The sequence below is a fragment of the Drosophila montana genome, unplaced genomic scaffold (assembly GCF_035044405.1).
Source record: "Drosophila montana isolate Dmon_TW-CO22-7 unplaced genomic scaffold, ASM3504440v1 contig_3240_1, whole genome shotgun sequence".
In the NCBI taxonomy this organism is placed as follows: Eukaryota; Metazoa; Arthropoda; class Insecta; order Diptera; family Drosophilidae; genus Drosophila; species Drosophila montana.
The window spans coordinates 484,314-504,037 of NW_026998122.1; the positions used below are offsets into that span (position 1 = coordinate 484,314).

Here is a 19,724-nt window from a genome sequence, read left to right on the forward strand (position 1 = left end):
TCGTTGGGTTTTTCAATGGATTTGGATTTATATTACCTTTCTCTGATTAGCTTCAAAAGATCTATGCGAAAATGTATTGCATTGATTTTAAGAAAATTCACAATAAAAGTTGTAAGGTGTATTATATTATCATAATTTATCTTATCATTATAATATCAAATAGATAGATATGATATGATAAATTAATAATATAATATAAATTAATAAGTATTATATTAAGACCTATTATAAATGATAGATCATTTATATTATTATAGTAACAAATATAAATTATCTATCTTTTATAATATGATCAAAGCTCTACTAAAAATATGCATGGAAAAGTATTACAATCGATTTGTAAAATCCACTTGCACAAGTGAAAAATGCGTGAGAAACATATAGTTATTATTTAAAACAAAGGCACTTGGCCTCGATGGAGCAGCATAGTAACAGTTTTTATTTTATAAATATACGAGTTTATAATATGTGCCAAATATTGGAATATAACTATATAAACAAAATAGATTCAATTATTGATCTTGTGGCAAGAAAGCAACCAAATTATGACATCACATGACTTCTGGCCGGATTCACTCTGCTTTTTGTTGCCCAATTTATGAGTACAATATGAATAGGTGAGTGTTTTGTGGCGGGTGGGAAGGGGGATGGGGCAGGTGCTATTCAGCATGTGCCAGCCCGTAGCAACAATAGCAACAACAACAACAACGACAAGAACGACAACAAAATGCAATTCACAATTGGCAAACGAAAAGTAAATAACAAACAAAAAATTAGCCGCTCGATTTTGTTTGTTGCCTCATCGAGAATTGGCCTAATTAGGCACCAGGGCCCCAATTCGCGTGGTTTGATGGGGAGTTGCGGGGGGAAGGGACTGGGGCAGCGATTGACTTTTGTTTTGGTTTTCGGTTTCGTGTCGCAGTTTGCACAGCCAATGCGAAAGTTAAAGAGTGCTGGAAGAACAGTTACCCTGTAGAAATATTGATGGACAGCAGTAGATGCAAAGAGTTTTGAATTTGAGAAAGCCCAAGAATGCTGAAAGAGCAGATACTCTATGGAATATAGCTAAATATAAATATTTATAAAACTTAATGAGAACAAAAGAGTGCTAGAAGAGCAGCTACCCTGTGAAAGATCTGCCCTGTTGAAGAGAGTGCCGAAAGAGCAGTAACAATATCAGATAAAAATTGTAAAATGTGTATTTTTTTCACAATTTTTACGTAAAAGGCCATAAATACTTTTAAAATCGATTTTGGAATTCGCAAGTCACAAATTGTCTCCTTTTTGTTTTCTCTTCTCCCCTTAATACATTTTGATTATTCTCAAATCTTAAAAAACCTCAAGCTTGTTGTCTCATTTAACACAACTAGTTGTGACCACCCTGTCGAATTCTTAGCCTAGAGTATTCAAGCGCAGACACCGAAATTGTAAACGCTTCTGACCGTATTTGCGCTGAAATTTAATAACTCGTTGCTGCAATTTGGTGCCGCATTCGATTTCTGCTACTGCTACCACAATATCAACTCCCTCCATAGATCTCCCCTCTTCCCCCTCCCACCAGCGGGCATAAGGAGCGCAACTTTGACGAGACATTGATGGTTCAATCCCCCAATCGACCCACCAGCAAGCGGAGCCAATTTAGCAAACTGAATGCGATTTTTATATGCAACCTGTGCAACAGCTTGCAGCTTGCAGCCAGCCGCTTGCAACTTGCAACACGACCACGAGGAGCTGGCAGTAGCTGCCTGGCTGGCTGGGCACGTTTAAATCCTCGTTAAGTCATCACCAGGTGAGCTGGTTCTGGAACGTTGACAGCCACGACCAGTGCCAGTCCCGAGTACCAGAACCGGGCGACATTTGACAACAAAATATTTGTGACATTAAATGCTGTGGCAGGCAGTGCACAGGCTGAGCCACATACTGATCCACATGCTCATCCTCGGTTCCAACTGCAGCTACGTGCTCATTTCACTAATTTAATGAAGACCTTTGCGGTGGCGCGTCCTGGCCATTGTCTCGACATTGTCTTTCAGATTGATGAGGCTCTCGAGCAGCGTTGCCCGGGTAGACCACATATGCCAGTTGCCTTGGGCAGCTCCTGGGCCCATGCCTCCCTCCCTCCCTCCCTCCCTCCCTCTCCCTTCCTTATCCTCCTCCATCTCCTCGTGGTTGCTTTCACTGGCTGCTGCAACTGCCACCGCCGACTGCATCAATAATTTGTGTTCGCCGTTGAAAATAATTGACCAAGTTTGTCTGTTTGCGGTTCTGGGCCCAGACGAAAAGCGTTGTGGCATTTAATCTACTTGCAGCCGTCCAAGTCGACCGAGGCCGCGGATGACAACGACAATTGAAGCGGCGGCAGCAGCTGCCAAATGACGACAAAAACAACAAAACAGACAGAAAAGCAAAAAAAAAAGAATGCTACGAATCAGCATTGGTCTTGCTCTTGCACTTGGTTTTCATCTCATCTCGTTTTGGCCTCGGTCTTGGACTTGGACTCAGTGCACTTCGCGTAATTGAAATAATTTTAAGTGAAAAATCTGCATTCAAAAAATATTTCAGCCGGCGCACAAATGTAAGAGCCAACAAAAAAACAAGTGAGTAGCAAGCGGGAACAGAAGATTTAAAGCAGGACAACTTTACTGACCAGCAGATGCCCTTTTCAAGGAAGTGCAACAGTTCAATTAGTGAGAGGGGAACAGAAAGAGAGATAAAGATAGAGAGAGAGAGAGAGAGAGAGAGAGAGAGAGAGAGAGAGAGAGAGAGAGAGAGAGAGTAAAGATAGAGAGAGAAAGACAATAATATAAGAATAGATAAGGAGTATAAAGCAACTTTTAAATTTACAAGCAGGTTTACAGGCAGGATTGTCATACTTTAACTAGCATAGCAAACTTCCCCAACCCATATAAGAGGAGAATAGAAAAGAAGTTTGCAAACATATAGAGTAACCTTTAAATTTACAAGCAGGATAAATTTTTTACCAGCATGGTATGTTTGCTTACCACATTTAAGATTAGCTCTTAGTTTTTATGCACCATGTTTCTCTATGAACAACTTTTAGTTTCCTTTACAATTACAAAGGTTTTCCTAAATTTTCACATTTTCCAAACATAAATTAGTGTACCTTTTTCTTCAAAGATACTCACAATCTCGAAGGACTGCTTAAAAATACGGTGTAATTTTCAGATATTTGGAAGCTGGCTTAGTTATTCCTGTCATATTTATAGTTGTCCTTTTGGGCCCTTCTTCTTGAACGATCTTTACTTATTATTTTTTGTGCTGTCACAAATAAATGTAGTTCCGCCTAACCCCAGATAAACCAAGGCTACGATGAATACAGTTATAGTCAAATTTCCTTTCTTTTAACTCTCAAGCTGCTCTCGTAACTGAGATACCCCAATCAACAGACGGCACTTTTATGTTCAACGCACACAAATTTACATGCGCAAATTTAAAGAGTCGTTGGGTGGACAAAAACCCAAGGAACAAAAAAGAGTCAACAGTTTGCAGCTTGGCATCCGGCCCCACTGGAGCCATCTTAATCCTTGGCATTAAGGCAAATTGCTGCCGCCAAAAACTCATTTCTTGGGCAGAACGCGAGCCACCAAGCAATGAACTTTCAAGTGGTTGCTGAAGCTGAAGCTGGAGCAACGATCGCCGCTCACCGAACGCCGATCGCCGAGCACCGTAATTTGCTTAATTCGACGCTCAGCCAAAAGTCGTTGCCCGCCTCCCTGCGCCGAGGCTCAGCCCACGGTTTGGGGTCGGGACTGGGTTTGGGTCTGGAGCTGGGGCTGGGGCCACGTAATGGGCGCTCAGCACGCGGCTGCCACTCGTCAATTTGGTTGAAAGCTCTTCTCTTTAGTTGATGTTTTTTTTTTTGCTGCTGTCGCCGCCGCTGACGATCGACACGTTCACGTCTGCCGCTGACGAGGATGATCCTTGAATGGCTCCTTGGCAGCGGCTTCTTCAGCAGCGGCGCTGCCTCAATTTGCGTTTGCCTGGCCCGCGAGGCAACTGCAAGTTAAGTTTTTATCACATGGCTGCACTTGCCGCATTTTTCGGTGGCTGTAATTTCGCTCAGACATTATGCGAGCACACCCCCCGAAAAAAAAAAATCCAGTGAAAACATTCGCTCAATAGCTCTGCTGCGGCTCGGAATTCACAGCACAAAATAGTCGAGGGACAACTTTTGATGCTGTCCAAATACTCATTTCGAAAAAAAGAAAACAGCCGAAGTTACATAACGAATTCAAATTGGATTTCGTGGCATAATTTTTTAAAAACTTTTGCGTAATGCTTCACTTTGCTTATTGGAAGTTTTGATAGGTTCTCCATTTTCCATGTGCTGCAGACCACAAGTTCACTCAGTCGTTGAAGCAATCGAAATACAACTCAAAAAAAAATATTGATAAAACACTTTATGAAATTGCTTTGGCATTAAAATTATGCCCTACAATTATGTAAGACATTGCAGTAGCAGTGGCAGCCATATCAAATCCTATCGAGAATATCAATTCCTGATCAGCTGAATTTAAGTAGCTCTGCCTGAATGCCAGAGACAATCAAGAACCAGAGACTATGCAACTTGTACTATATTTTATGTAAATTAAGAATTTTCATGTATATATAGCTTTTTTTCCCGATTGACTGATTGATTGAATGACTGGTGTCTGACCATCTGGGAAGCGACGCATAGCCTTAGTCATCCGACCGTAGCAAAGCCATATTTTTAACTGTATTAGTAACTTATTGAATTCTAGACGCATTGTTTTTAAACTTTCACCCGCAAAGGTGGAACATGGGTGAAAAACTCTTTGATTTTGAAAGCTCTTTCTATAAATTCACAGAAGTAAAGTCGGATCAAACTTGGTAAGGTGTGAACGAATACTTTTAACACATTTACAGGGTATCACAGTCGCGAACAAATAATGAAACATTTATACGTAAAGAAAGACCAAGAAATAGATATAGATATAGATATATGTTGACCTTTGTAAATGTTAATATGGAATACCCTCTACATGGGTTAAGGCAAGTTCAATAAAACCTTGTCTTTGTCTTTCTAGGGTATCACATGCTCGTGCCGCGTATTACCCTCCAGTTAGGGCCTGCTAGTTTTCCGCTTTCTTTGCCTATACTGCTTTTGCGGCTTATCTTCATGCTCATCCCTGTTAACTAACTAATTACATTGATCATTATCAATTTATGCATCTCATTAAAGCTGCCAACGCGTCTCGTTTTTTGACATTTTTTGGCTGACCGCTTGGTGGCCTCATAACTCAACTCAATATAAATCTGTTAACAAAACGCTTAATCCGCATTGTGCATTTTATTTATGGCCATTTGATGGCGCATTATCGGATCAGGCACATGGCACCCGGCAACCGGGGCACCCGGCGACCGGCACATGGCACATGGCTCATTGGACAGTTGGCAGCTGGCGCGCCTCATAATTGGATTCGTCACAGGCGCTCTTGCGGTCCTGGTCATAAATCGCGGCCTGCTTGAAATGCAAATTCGGTGTTGGATGCCTCCAGCCGCTGTCTGGGGCAGTTGCATGTCGTCTGTGTGTGTTGGTGTGTGTGTGTGTTGGGGCTGTGTGTATATGGAATATCATCGGCAAGGCATCAAAGTGCCAGGGCGCAAATGTTCGCCAGCCCAATTAACGCGAGCAGCAGCTGAGCGAGTGCAGCAGCAGCAGAGCCAGCAGCCGGAGCAGGAGCAGCAATCAGACTTCACTTGAACAGCAAAATGTTTGCAATTAAGCCTCGATTTTCGGCAAAGTGCGTGGCTCTTAGTGAACAGGAAAGCTGCCACAACAGCAACAACAGCAACAAGAAGAGGAACAGCACGAAGTCAGGAGTAGTTGCAACAAGAAGCGTTCCATGTTCCTGGCTGGCCTGGCCTGGCTGGCTGCTTGTCGATGCGTAACAAAGGATAATCCACAAAACTGACTCGTTTCTCTGGCTGCACCCACCAGAAAGTCAGACAACGTCAGCAGCAGCAGCAGCAGCAGCAACGACATCCCACGCCAAGCGGCAAAAAGACAACGTCAAGGGGACTTTGGATTCCCTAACTATTTAACTAACTTCCTACAATAAGCAATTGATTTTATTGTTATCAGAAGTGCAGCGTTTTGAACCGGAATAACCAATTCATTTCTTACTATAGCCCAAACCTTAAACCTACCCGGAATTCCACATTAATCAACCGTATCCCAAACTAAACCAGCTGCCTATAAAAGCAGCTGAACCAAAACACGAACTAAACCATATTATCTTCAAAAATAAATTAAAATTTAGTATTATATATGACAAACTAAGGTTTGAACCATGAACCATGAAAAGAGTTTATGATTGAGGAGAACCATGTTCACGAAACGAACCTCAAGGCAGGGAGCTGGTCCGAACCTGAAGGCAGGGAGCTATCCAAACTAAATAAAATTCATTTGGATTTGCAGAGCTGACTGTAACTGAAATTCCACGATTTGGGAGTTCAAATTTAAACAGCATGTCTTAGCTAATATACCCTCTCCCTTTTCTAGCACTAACAACAACAACAGCAGCAACAGCAACTGCTATCGTGTCCACACCCAGGCAAAGGCGAGAATTGCACAACAACATTTGACAGCGTGCACCCGCACCCAACACACCAGCCAATCCTGGCCAGCGATCCAATGTTGTTTTTTTTTTCTTCCTCTACTTGCAGATTAAGTGGTTTGCGGGTTGCTGCTGGAAGCAGCGCATCTAATGCGGCAAAGTGCTCGAAGAGGTTGCCTCGAGTTGTGCCAGTTGCATTAATTAAACACTTAAACAAGTACCTGACTCGGGTCTGTCCGACTGTCTGTCTGTCTGTCTGTCTATGGGCCTGGGCCCAATTAACTTGGGCCATCAATTTGTAACGGTCGAGAGGCAGAATGTTGTTTTGTCTGTTCGCCGTCGCTTGGCCCATTGCCCATTTCGTCGGGCACTCGAACATCAAAACATGTCCGTGCCAAAGCCAGAGATAACAAAAACATCAAATGCGCAAAAATCGAATTCGAAAATCGTTGCGAAAAGTGGCCATAAATTATGTCTGCGGTGGCGGCGTCGATGGCGTCGACTGCCCGCCAAGTTGATTGAAATCGCGTCTCTGATAAAATGGAATTAAGTTCTGTTAGCCAAGTGGCAACAGCCACAGCAGCAGCAGCAGCATTATTTCCAGCAGGTATGCAAAAGAGCAATATTTCAGAAATGATGAGTTACAGATGCGTCTGGAGCACCGCAGCAGCAACAGATGCAAAATATGCAGCCACGTTTGCGGCATCAGCAACAATATCACAACTCCAACAGACAGCAGTGCCCAGCAGTGCTCCCCTGTATTCCGGCAACACTCAATCGCATATTTACTTCAGCTGGGCAGCACAGTGCCTCAAAACTGATGCGCATTGCTCAGAGCATACTATTACAGATTAAAACTAAGTCAAATAAGAATTTACTCCCTATCTTAAGGTCTGAACCTCTTTGCCAACACATTTTAAAAGTTCGATCAATATCGTATCATATATTTAATGGAAGACTTACCGAAATTTATCCTCATTGTAAATCTTTTTCCTAGCACAGTTATTGTCAATGGTATACATTTGTGCACCTCTTTGCCAGTTGTAAAATTCGATGAATTTCGCTGCACAGTAAGTCTTACCGAAATTTATCCTCATTGTAAACCATTTTCCTTTTTTATCCTCATGGTACATTTATCACACCATTAATGTGATTAGATCTCTAATCACATTTAAATTCTTGGTACATCTTTCCTCTTAGCACATTCAACCTTTTTGTAACGTTATTTTTATCGCACATTTATCCTCTAAGCATTTTAGTACATTTATCTTCTTTGGCATATTTATGGCCCAGGTTTGTTTATCCACTGCGCATATTTACTCCTTTAGTATATTTATGCTCCTAGCTATTATATCTTACGTTGCAATTGAATTAAGTTAATAAAATTTATGCTCATATAGGACTCATCCTCCTGACAGCTAACATGAACTTTGCAATGAGTATTTCCGCGCAGTAACTGCAAGAAAAGAATTAATATATATATATTTTTTTTACTAACAGAAGAATATTTTATAATATGTATTGATTTTCTAATAAATATCCCAAAGTTAAATGTATTTGCTTTTGTTTTTCACCTATTTACGCTCGCGTGGACCACTGTGCACAGTGAATCATTATCATGCGAGCTTAGCATCTGCTATTGCCTGTTGGCTGTTGGCTGCTGCTGTAGCTTCGACAATATTTGTTGGTTTTATTGTTGTTGTTGTTACTGTTGCATTGTTTACTTAGCGCAGACCAAAACAAAAATTCAGCCAGTTGGGAGTCTGTAGTCCGCAGACATCGCCAGCGAAGCGTTTGCCAAGTAACGACCACCGAGCAGCAGCCGGAGCAGACGAATGCGATGAAAATGGAGATGGATATGAAGATGGGGCACCAGTTGGAGCAGGGCATGACCATTATTGCTCCCGCTGCTGCTGCTGCTGATCCCGCTGCTCACGCTGCTGCTGCGGTGACTGCGGTTTAGCTACACTGCAGGAATCGACTCCAGTTGCTGTTGTGGTAAAAATGCTGGCAACTAAATTTTATGGATTTATTGAAAATTGAACGCACTTGAACGCAACTGCAACTGGAGGTGGCAAGAAAGCGATGGAGAGGAAAGGAGCGAGGCGGGGGGATGGGAGGGGCCGCCTCTCAGTCTGGGGGCCATTGCAAAGAGTCTTGTTTGGAAAACAAATAGCAAAAGCTGAAAGATGCTGCAGACCAGGTCGCCGTCTCGTGGCTGTGCGGCTGCGGCTGCGGCCGTAGCTGTGGATGCCACGCGTTGCGTTTTGTTTGTTGCCGAGTTTTTGTGCTTGTTTGTTTACAGAAACGCGTGCGGCCAACAACAGCAAAAGCAACAGCAACAATCATAACCACAACAACAGCGGCAGCGAGTGCAAAACGATGCCTAAATTTGAACTCAATTAATTTTCCCTTTCAGCTGCAGCCACAAAGACATCTGCCAGCGCCCAGCCCAGCCCAGCCCAGCCCTGCCCAAGAGCTGCCCCTCGCCCTGGACTCCGCTCTGGTGGCGCCTCAGAACGAGTTCAACGAGCCGAGTCTCAGCAGCCGGTTCTCAATTTGATTTAGTTTAGAGCTTAGCTCGAGTCTTCAGTCTCCCAGTCTTCAGTCTCTGAACCTCGACGCGCAGACGCCCACACACTTTCCCAGGATGTCGGCATGGAATTCGCTTTCGATGCCAGGCCAGACCAGACCAGACCAGACCAGGCCGGGCCGGGCTGGGCCAGGCCACGTGGGCAGTCGCCACGTCTGGAGTCGCCACGCACATAGCTGCGATTCAGGATCGCGTCGTGGCTATCATGCAGTCAGCGTGTGGACAAGAGCAACAAACACCTCTCGCCGGTCGCACAATAATCTCCGCGAATCTATTCGGCAATGTATAAAAATAAAGCAAATGTATTAACGAAATTTCCAAGAAACGTGCAACAATCTTTGTTCTACTCGAAGCCCTCGCCCCCTGCCACCCAACCCCACACATAAACACTCATAAATATCCACAAGTAGCATATATGTGTGAGGTTCTTTAAAAAAAGGCACACACACACACACACACACACTCTACACTCTAGACAAATACATATGGATGCTCTTTAAGTTTCGGGCCGAAAAAGCAAATTGAAAATGTTGTCGTTGGGTCGCCCACGCGAGCTGCATGGCATTGACGAGGCGTGCAGGAGGGGGTTGGGTGGCGGCGCCCGGCGACATTTGAAACAATTTAAGCGATAAACTGTTCAATGGCCAGACAGGTGGCTGCCCCCGCCGCCAAGGAGGGGGCGGGGCTTGGTCTTTTGTAGTCTTGTCACATAAATTCATTAATTTGTCGCACTTTGCGAATTGCCTTAAAATATTGTCAGCTTTATGGCGACTTTAATTATAGCGACGACGCATTAAAAACTAATGCAAGAAAATTAATAAAATTCACCAGAAAAAATAAATAAAAGAGAACAGACATCAAAATTTCGATCCCAAATATGTGGGTGGGAGGGAACGAGGCGCGGGGGCGCGGCAGGGGCACAGTGAAAACAAACTGAATGTCGTTATGAATGTTTGGGCCAATTTAAATTTAGCAAAAATATGCGACAAGACGGCGATCAGATCAGCCCACTGAGGCGAGAGAAAGAACTCAAAATAGATGTAGCACCAGTTGCTGATATTTATAATAGAAATACACTAGCCAAGTTAAAGGTAGACTCGCTTGCCTAAGCACTTTGTTAATCAAAGCCCAAAACTTATCACCAATGATACATTATTAAACGTTTAAATGTGTTCTTGAACTGTGAGCCAACAAGAAGGTGCCTGGTTCGAACCTCAGGCTTTCTTGCATGCGTAGTTTTATTACTCGCTAAGGATGTATTTACAATTACTGCTACGGACCAGCTAACAAGAAGGTTGCTGGTTCAAATCGAATGCTAATGAATGTTATTGATAATCAAAGTTTAAAGGAGGTTGATGATTCAAATCGAATGCTAATATATCTTACTGCTCTTGTCTAAATATGATATGCTTTTATAACAAAATTTATATAAAATGAATAAAGTATCAGCGTTTATACGGCTCATCTAGTATAGAGGTTGCTGGTTCAAACCCTATGCTAATGAATGTTATTGCTAATCAAAGTTTGCTCAGGCCAGTTAAAAAGGAGGTTGATGATTCAAATCGAATGCTTGCATCCTATAGGCTGCTTTTCCTTTATAATATGCCATAATGAAAACATAATTACTTTAAAACTGATATAGAGCTATATAAGAGGTTGCTGGTTCAAACCCTATGCTAGTGAATGTTACTGGTAATCTTATATAGAGCTTTATATATAGCTATATAAGAGGTTGCTGGTTCAAACCCTATGCTAGTGAATGTTACTGGTAATCTAAAATATGTTTTTATCATAACTAAATTTATATAAAATAAATAAAATGATATATCAAAGTGTATTTGAGCCAGTCAGCAAAGAGGTCGCTGGTTCACATCCTATGCTAGAGTTTGCTTGAGATTTAACTGTATTATTAACCAAATGTAACCATATCTTAAAGGTAAATTTATTAATAATATATAAAGTTATTTGAAAATGCATTAAAAGTTTCTCATTTCATCCCATTTCTTTGCCTTCCCCTAGAGTATCTTGAGTTCAGCATGTTGTACTTGATTTTGGTATCTTGTTTTATATACACAAAATCGTACGATGTTTCAGACAGTGATCTGTCATGTATTTTTAGTTGGCCCGCGCGACAGAAGCGAAATGAAATCAAACGAGACAATTTGCGAATGTTTGCTGCAATCTGTGATCCAAGTTGGCCACGTCTATGGGTCTAACCGGCCAGGCCGCCCTATTTGGTCTATCGATGGCCGTCAATCAACGCCACGCCCACGCCACACACAACAAGACAACAACCCAACTACACAACATTCAATCAGTTAGTCACTAAGTTAGTTTGTCAATCGGCTGTCCCATTAGAGGCGACACTTGCCGCGGCTAACGGCCCATAACCGCACGCACCAATCTCTCTCTCTCTCTGGAGCTATCGGCTGCTGCTGCTGCTGCTGGCTAATCCCGCCATATAAGCACCAGCTGCTTGGGACGACCTGTAAAATTGTATGCAAATTGCTGATTGAAATTGGAATTCTTGTGCCCGGTTCTATGGGGGCCTGATGGCGCGACAAATATGGCGACATGGCTTGCCTACGGAATGAGAGAGTTGAGCGTTGGCAGCAGGGGAACGGAGACGGAGCGAGGGGAAGGAGGAGGGAGAGGGGGACCGAGCACAGACGTCATGAATCAAAAATTGTATAAATCGTATCAAGATCTCCAAAGAGTCAAGGTCTTTGGCAGCTTGGACGCGGCCCACATCTGACACAGCGCCAACAAAGGGGCGGTGGCAGGGGCAGGGGCGGGGGCGAGGTCGGGCCAGGCACTTGGGCATAGGTAGTCGCATAATTAACATGCGACAGCGAATGCCAACGACTTGACAACAGCGCCAACAACAACAACAACAACAACAACGACAACATCAATAACAAGAAGAAGCAGCAGCAAAACAAAAGCTGAACAAGAAGAAAAAAACTACATAACTCTCGTGGGTGTCGAGATTTAATTTCATTTTGAGATTTTTTTAATGCCGCTTTATAGTTGGGTTTTATTTTCAGCATTAAGTTCCATTGCACTCGGTACGCAGGGAAGTTGTTTAATGGGGGCGGGGCAGGGGCAGGGGCAGGGGCGCCCCCTCACAGAGAGACGTCTACCCACAGAGAATGTGTGTGTGTGAGATTCTATTTTGTTTTTATGATTTGTGCAGTTTTATTATGTTCGGCAACTAAGTAGGGCTATATATACACACACACACACAAGTATCTATATATGCGCACAAATGAGTACATAGTTTGTTGGCAAACAAAACAAACACTGAGCGAACATTAGAACTAGTTGGTACTTCAATGTGAACAGGGGAGCAGAAACCTGGAGAGCTTGCGGAAACTCTGAAGTGGAAACTAGTACAAGCTACTTGGCTACTTAAATATATGATTTTATTTCCCATAAAATGTTATGCAATTTGTGATTAAAATAGAAAGCATTGCACAACAAAGAGTAAAATGTGACCCAGTTCATCATATAATTAGTTTAATTATAATTATTAGTATCATCAAAATAATGTTAATATTATTTTTATTATAAGTTTTATAATGTGTAATATTATAAATTATTATTATTATTATCAAAAATAAAATTAAATATAAGTCATAATGAGCATAATACTAATATAAACTGGTTTTGGCGACTTTTCCATTTTTAAATATTTATTTAGCTGGCTCGAGGTTTGTGGTTTGATTTATTAAAAGAATAAAAAAAAAATTAATAATAAAAAATATATTGGAAAAATATATATTTTAACAAAATTGTTTTTCATCAATCAAATCTCGGACCTCCAGCCTACTAAATTAATATTTATTATACTCATACTTAATTGTAATTTGAAATTGCCAAGCTTTAATAATATTTCCCATGAATTTAATTAATTGAAGAAAGAAAAGCCAAGCTAAACAATATTTTTGTTGAAAAGCGATTTTGGTAAATATATAAAAATTATTAAAGAGATCTATTGCCATCTATTGGATTTATCAATTTATTTTTGATAGATGCCAATTTTGGCCTGAAAACTAATCTAGCCCGCATTTTGTATAAGAAAATATTTACGATTTACAATATTTCCAGTACAACGGGCAATTGTTAATTAAGGAATTCTATTAATCTGAAGTCTTTCATTAAAATGTAAATAAATTAACCAAAACCCTTGTTTAAGTATGTGAAAAAACAATTTCACCAAGCAAACCTGAAGTCAGGCAGACTCTGACAATTTCTGGTTGGGTTTACAATCCTGATATTTTTAAAAGAAAACTATTTTTTTCCCTTGCAGCCTAATCTTATCTGTATTTCATTTTATTAAAAAGATAGTATTTTTATGTAGAATATATACATAGCTTTTAATGCGGCTCACAAATATATTTTGACTTGCTTAAGTCTAAAAGTAGAGCTTCAAAAAACCGGAACCACTGGCTAAACCTTATCTGGTCTATCATTTTGGGTCATTTACAAATCTGACCAGTTAATAAACTTGCTCTGTAATCGCTCACTTTGTGGCACAGAGGCCAAAAGCACGTAGAACAAAAAATAAAAATGCTCTAAACAGAAAATCCAAAAAAAAAAAGAAAAAGAAAAACTTTTGCATTTTTCATTAATAAAACGCGGCATTGCCCGGTGGTCTCTGGTCTTTTACAGTGTGTAGCACAGTAACACATATTGCAAGAGGCATAGCAGGGGCAGCGTGGGGAGGGAAGAGGAGGGGATGGGGGCGAGGTGGCACGTAGTACATGAGAGATATACGAGAACATTAACGCGACGTAGTTGGCGGTTGGTAACCAGTTACATTTTATGACTTTAGTCGAACAGGCCGTAGTTGGAGAGCGGCTAATGAAAAGAAATGAAGCCCGAAAGTAAATGAAACAAGTTGAAATGGCAGTTGCCCAGTTGGCCCCGTTTCTGTAGTTTCGACGGTTAGCGGGGGGCCAGGGCCTGAAGGGGGGGCTGGGCTGGGAAGGTCTCTGACGCTGTCTCTGGGTCTGGGTCTGGCTACGCAACATAAATGAGACGTCAAATTTGAAATGCCAAAGAAATGAAAAACGTTAAGCAGCATTTCAGATTTTTTACGGCTGAAAATTTCAGGAAATGCGCCGCACTGCAATGAGACCCCCACCGCCTGCCCCCCCGGCAGCCGGGTCTCCTCTCTATTTTTGGAGGCAACAACTTTGTCGGTGACAACTAAATTAAGCTCCGGTACCGCCAGTTGGCACCTCGGCAGGGCAGGGCAGGGCAGGAGGCAACGGTAAGCGCAATTTTCTCACCGTTCCCACAGCTGACCCCCGGGTGGGGACCCGCAACAAATTCGGACACCCAAGCAGCGAAAATGGCTCTAAACGCCGATTATGAAGCTGAAGACGTGGCAAGAACAACAACAACAACAACAACAACTAGAACAGAGAAGACCATGCAGACGTGGCCAGAGCGACTGATGACATCGCCGGGCGAAACAAATAAGATGGGTTTTATGGGTCGTACTTGCGACACAGACCCCCCGCACGTTCCCGCCTCGTAGAACCAACTCTATAGAATGTAGCGTAAAATTTATGTTGAAATAAAAGCAACGACACCGTTGAAACAGGCTCAGTTACAGGCTTTGGGGCTGAGTTTATTAATTATGATGAAGCTGTGTGCAAATGCTGGATGGATTAGGGCATCCCGCCGAAGCAAAATTGATGATGGCGCCAATGCGACTAACCCAAAGGCACACAAAACTAATCTCAGCAAAGTCGCAGCTTCCGCACAAAATCCCCCACAAAAAAAAAAAAAAAAAAACACCCCAACAAAAGTGTCGCAACAATTTTGACAATCGAACCGAAGATGTGTCAACCCAATGAACTTGATTTATGATATCCCAGCTATAGATATAGAAATTTGTTAAAATACAGGCACAGATAAGCCAACTAGGCAGAGTTTCGTTCCTCGAACAGAAATTTATTAATGCAAGTCACAATTTCATTTGGCTGCGGCCATAGACTTGCAACTTTATGGACTATTTCGGCCTCCTCCCCCCAGATATTGATAGTCTCTTCCTCTAGATAAGTACATTTCCGCCCTTGTTACTTCAAAAGCTTTGCCGCCAGCTCCATGTCCTCGCCCCACAGCGCCTGAGCTGATAGGCAGCGACATTTGTTGTGAACGCATCCCGTGAGGCCTGCCAAAAATAGGACATCTAGAATCTGCTGACGGCGCGTCCAATAAACCTCCCCATTTAATGGGTGTCTACGACAGCCAAAAACAAATTGAAATTACCAAATGCATCTATGATATTTATCGCAGAGACAATATCAACGATCTGCGACACGTTGAATTAATTTACGAACATCAATCTCAATCTTCAAAGCTCTCTCTCTCTCTCTCTCTCTTTCTGTCTCTATTTAAGTATCTCAAGTTCGTCTGCCCGTACCAGTTCAACAAATTTGTGTGTTTGTTATTTTGGTTGAAATTTATTTTTAATATTTTCGTAGCGTTTAGCTTCTGCAGTCGCTGCTCGCAGCCCGCAGCTCGATTCCAATTCCAAATTCCCATGGCTTCAGGGTGGGCGTCCGCAGTAGATTCGAAAAAAACACAATAAATTAACAATATTTATTTGCTTGCGGCAATTGTGCGAATAATTGATGATTATGTGTTTTATTCACAGCTGCAAATTGCAACTAAATGCATAACGAATGCGACTGTTGAATGCTTTTTAATTAATTTTGCAAAATGTTGAACGTTAATTTGACACTCTGCAACAGTTAGTATTCCCAACAATTAGAGATAGGGAGAAATTGAGAGATAGAGAGAAAAAAGTTGGGGATTTACAATTTCTGATAATTAAATGTCAGCCAAGATGAATTGTCTAAATAACCGAGTCTTTAAAGCATCTAAACATCGAGGTTCCGGGTTCGAACTCCCGGCTAGTGGAGGAATGTGGTATTATCTTAGCCTATAGTTAATATTGTGAATACATACACAGTTTACTTAACAGTTTGTAACTATTCCCTCTACTTAAAATTAATTTATAAAAAAAAATAAATTGAGATTATTTCGCCTAACATCAAAAGTATGAATATACTTTAATTTATATTATAATAAGAAAAATAAACGCATTCAGCGAAACTAAAAATAGATAAGAAAACAAACATTTTTAGCTTGTTTTCAAATTCCATTATTATTTTAAATTTCTCCAAAACGTACCCAAGTTGAACTGGGAAATTAACCAGTCCATGCATCAAGTCCCATATTGTCTAGTGGTTAGGATATCCGGCTCTCACCCGGAAGGCCCGGGTTCAATTCCCGGTATGGGAAATCTTTTTGTTCCCTTAAATTCATTTATTGCATTTTTCTTTTTCTTGTTCCCTAAAAGTTGACTAAAACAAATCCATTGGGGCAACATTATTTTGCTGGCATGCAATCTAAGCGTAAAATAAAAATGTAATTTTCTACCCTATTACCAGAGCTCCTCAAGGCGAAAACCCCGTTACTATGCTATAATTTAAGCCCGTATAACTTTTGGGATAATTTTCTAATTCAATTGCGGCTCACTGCCAAAAAAGGGACCTATGCTTGCACAGCCAGCGAGCCGAAAAGTGGGCCAATATGGGCTGGTTGTAATCCAAATGGGGGGGAGGGGAGGTCCTGAATTACGAGCCAGATACAAAACGGTCACAGTTCAGGCACAAAACCGAAACGAAACGGACAGATATTACGAGCCTGCCAACTGAAAGTAAACTACAAATGTTTACACAACTCGGTCCGCAGCTACACCTACATCAAGGAAACCCAGCCAGGAGCGGGAACTGGAGCGGGAGACGAAGCAGCGCCTGTTTTTGGGTGGGTGGGCAAAGTTGTAACAAAATTGAAAAACTTTTGCACAGTCGTCTCGTTTGCTTATGATAGCAACGAGCCCTATGCCACGCCCACCTATGATAGGCAAAGTGTGCCAAATAAATATACAAAATTCGGCAGAAAGTTTCTCACACATCGACTCTGCAGGTTGTTGGCAAGTGAAATAGATTTCTATCTACGAGCGGCAGCAAAGGCGGAACTGTCGAGCTACTTAAGCTGTAGATACAAATGTATCTCAACCTATCCAAATGCTGCACAAATTGCAAGCTAACCCAAAGCCCAAACCCAAACAACTTTGACTGCATTTGACTGCGTATGCTTGGAGTTTGCTGCCAAAAAAAGGATCAAATAAATAGAAAAAAGAAACACGCCGAAGATTGAATACCCTTTAAGACATGTGGCTGAAATATCCTTGTATGAGCTATGCGAACTAGATAATATATAAGTTCGATTTGAAACGGTTTAGTAGATGCTTCAAGATTTTAATTATTGAGTTTGTCAAGACATCTTTTTTTCATAAAAAAAACTTAACGTGGAACAAGAACACCTATAAGAATATATATAAATTATTAAGTCGGATATGTCTTCTACAATGTGTTACACATATCGTGACAATATTATAATACCCTCTATTCGAGCATGACAAAGAGGATTGAAAAAACTGCACTACATGTGTATATGTGTGTGTCTGAGTGGAGTCCCAAAAGTGGCTGCATGTCAAGAGAGAAAAGCTCTCAGGGATTTGCATTTCCATGTCTAATTGTGTGGAAAATTGTATGAAAATAATTCGCCAAATGAGAGTGTGCCAAATGCGAATGCCACAGAGAAATTTGCAAAGGGACTTGAGTAAATATTTTAACAATCGAAATTTCCATTTCAATTGGCCAAAATGCGGGAATTCTTTTCGGATTTTGTATTTGCGGTTTGGCTGCGGCTTAATCAGACGTCGCCCATCGGACCAAGTATCATATTACATTTTCATGTTGCCCCCCCCCCCCTCGCCTCCCTTCCTATTCCACCCGGTTCCCTTTGTTGCTGTTGGCTGCGGTTTCGCAGTTTTGTTAAAGATGCGAGGCGCCGATACGCGTGAAAAGTGCCCGTCGAGGTGAGAACAAAACGCTGCCAACCGCAGGTTGAGCGCGCGCGTGAAGGATTGCTATACAGAGATGGAAAGAGAAGAGAGAGAGGAGAGAAAGAGAAGTGCATGTAGGCAGCAAAAACAAGGTGGTGAAAATTCCACACGGAATTTCCATTTCCAGCTGAGAAACTTTACATTAAGTAACAGTTAGGCATAGATGGATATGGATTTGCTTCTCTTCTAAAACTTAAAGCTGGCAAAATTATGATAAGCCACAAATATACAGATTAAATGGGATAAAATGGTTGACAGGTGCTTTTATAATCAAGCCTGGTATTTAATTATTTAGTCTACAGTCGGAGCAAAATCAAGCCTAAGCAGAGTTTCGCAAGAGAAAGAAATATCAAAAAAATCTCTCGTTTAAAGATACTTTCAATCTTAAGATTCCTAAATGCAAGACTCAAATACAAAAAATTAACCATGTTGGAATATTTTTAAGTGTAGTAACACTTAACTTTTTCTTTAGCTGCGAAGAGGGAACTCTTTTTATAAAAGTTTTGTAAAAGCTCGAATTCCTAAGTGCAAAACTTAAATAAAGTTCCCCGTTTTTGACTTCCAATGAATATGTCTTATACTTAATTCAATAATGTAATTGCTTGCAATAAGTAACATTAACGTTGAAATTTTGAATAAACAAAAGAAACACATTGTATTTAAGCAGATAGATAAGACGACGATTATCCTAGAACTTTTGAATGGCTCTTTTCTTCGAGTCTGTTTTATGGCCAACATTATTCCATTTTGTGCAATGCTGAGGCACGTTTCACATCAGCCCCTCTCAGCCCCGCTCACTAAGAAGCTTTGTCCTATTGGAGAACCTTTGTGAAGCAAACCGCAGCCGAGCAAACGTTGAATCGTGGCTACGTGTAAACCGCGCACGGACCAACACACACACACACACACATTCCACGGCGCAGACCAACGAGGCCTAATTGAAAGTGTATGCACAGGCCACGCCCACTCTGCAAATAGGCGTCTTTGTGGGTGGCCTCAGATGATGATTAAACATTTAAAGTAAAGCACGCGCCTGCAACCGAAATACTCGCATGCACTCAAGCATATATACATATATCGTTTAAATATATAAAGAGAGATATATATCCTTGTCCAGCTGCTGATCACCGAATCGCGTGTCGAATCCATTTCCGTTGGCTAATTTTTCAATTCCCCCCGCGAATCCGCCTGCTAATGAGCAGAGCAAAGTGCAATTTGATTGAGCGAAATGCATAAACAAATTAAGCTTCGCATTTCTTCGCAGGATATGCATAAGCTGCAATATGGCGTCGCGTGCGCGCCATACACAACAAAATGGCGTCAATTACCGTTGACACGTGTGTGGGCGTGTGCGTGGGCGTGGGCGTGTGCGTGACGTGACAATACGGGAACATGTGTTTAATATTCCACACCAAGTTTCATTCGATATTCGCAACGAAAATCGATTTAATCGACAGCTGGGAAAACGCTATTTAAATTAATTATATGGGGACTATTTGTAAGGGGTTATCTTTAAAAAACAGTTAAATTAAAT

The 19,724-nt window shown here is 41.5% G+C and overlaps 1 non-coding gene across 1 annotated transcript; it reads left to right on the forward strand.

Moving 5' to 3' along the window:
- Positions 1 to 16,446: 16,446 nt before the first annotated feature.
- On the forward strand, positions 16,447 to 16,518 carry TRNAE-CUC (transfer RNA glutamic acid (anticodon CUC)). Its single transcript has one exon. It is a non-coding gene; the product is annotated as a tRNA-Glu (tRNA).
- Positions 16,519 to 19,724: the final 3,206 nt, after the last annotated feature.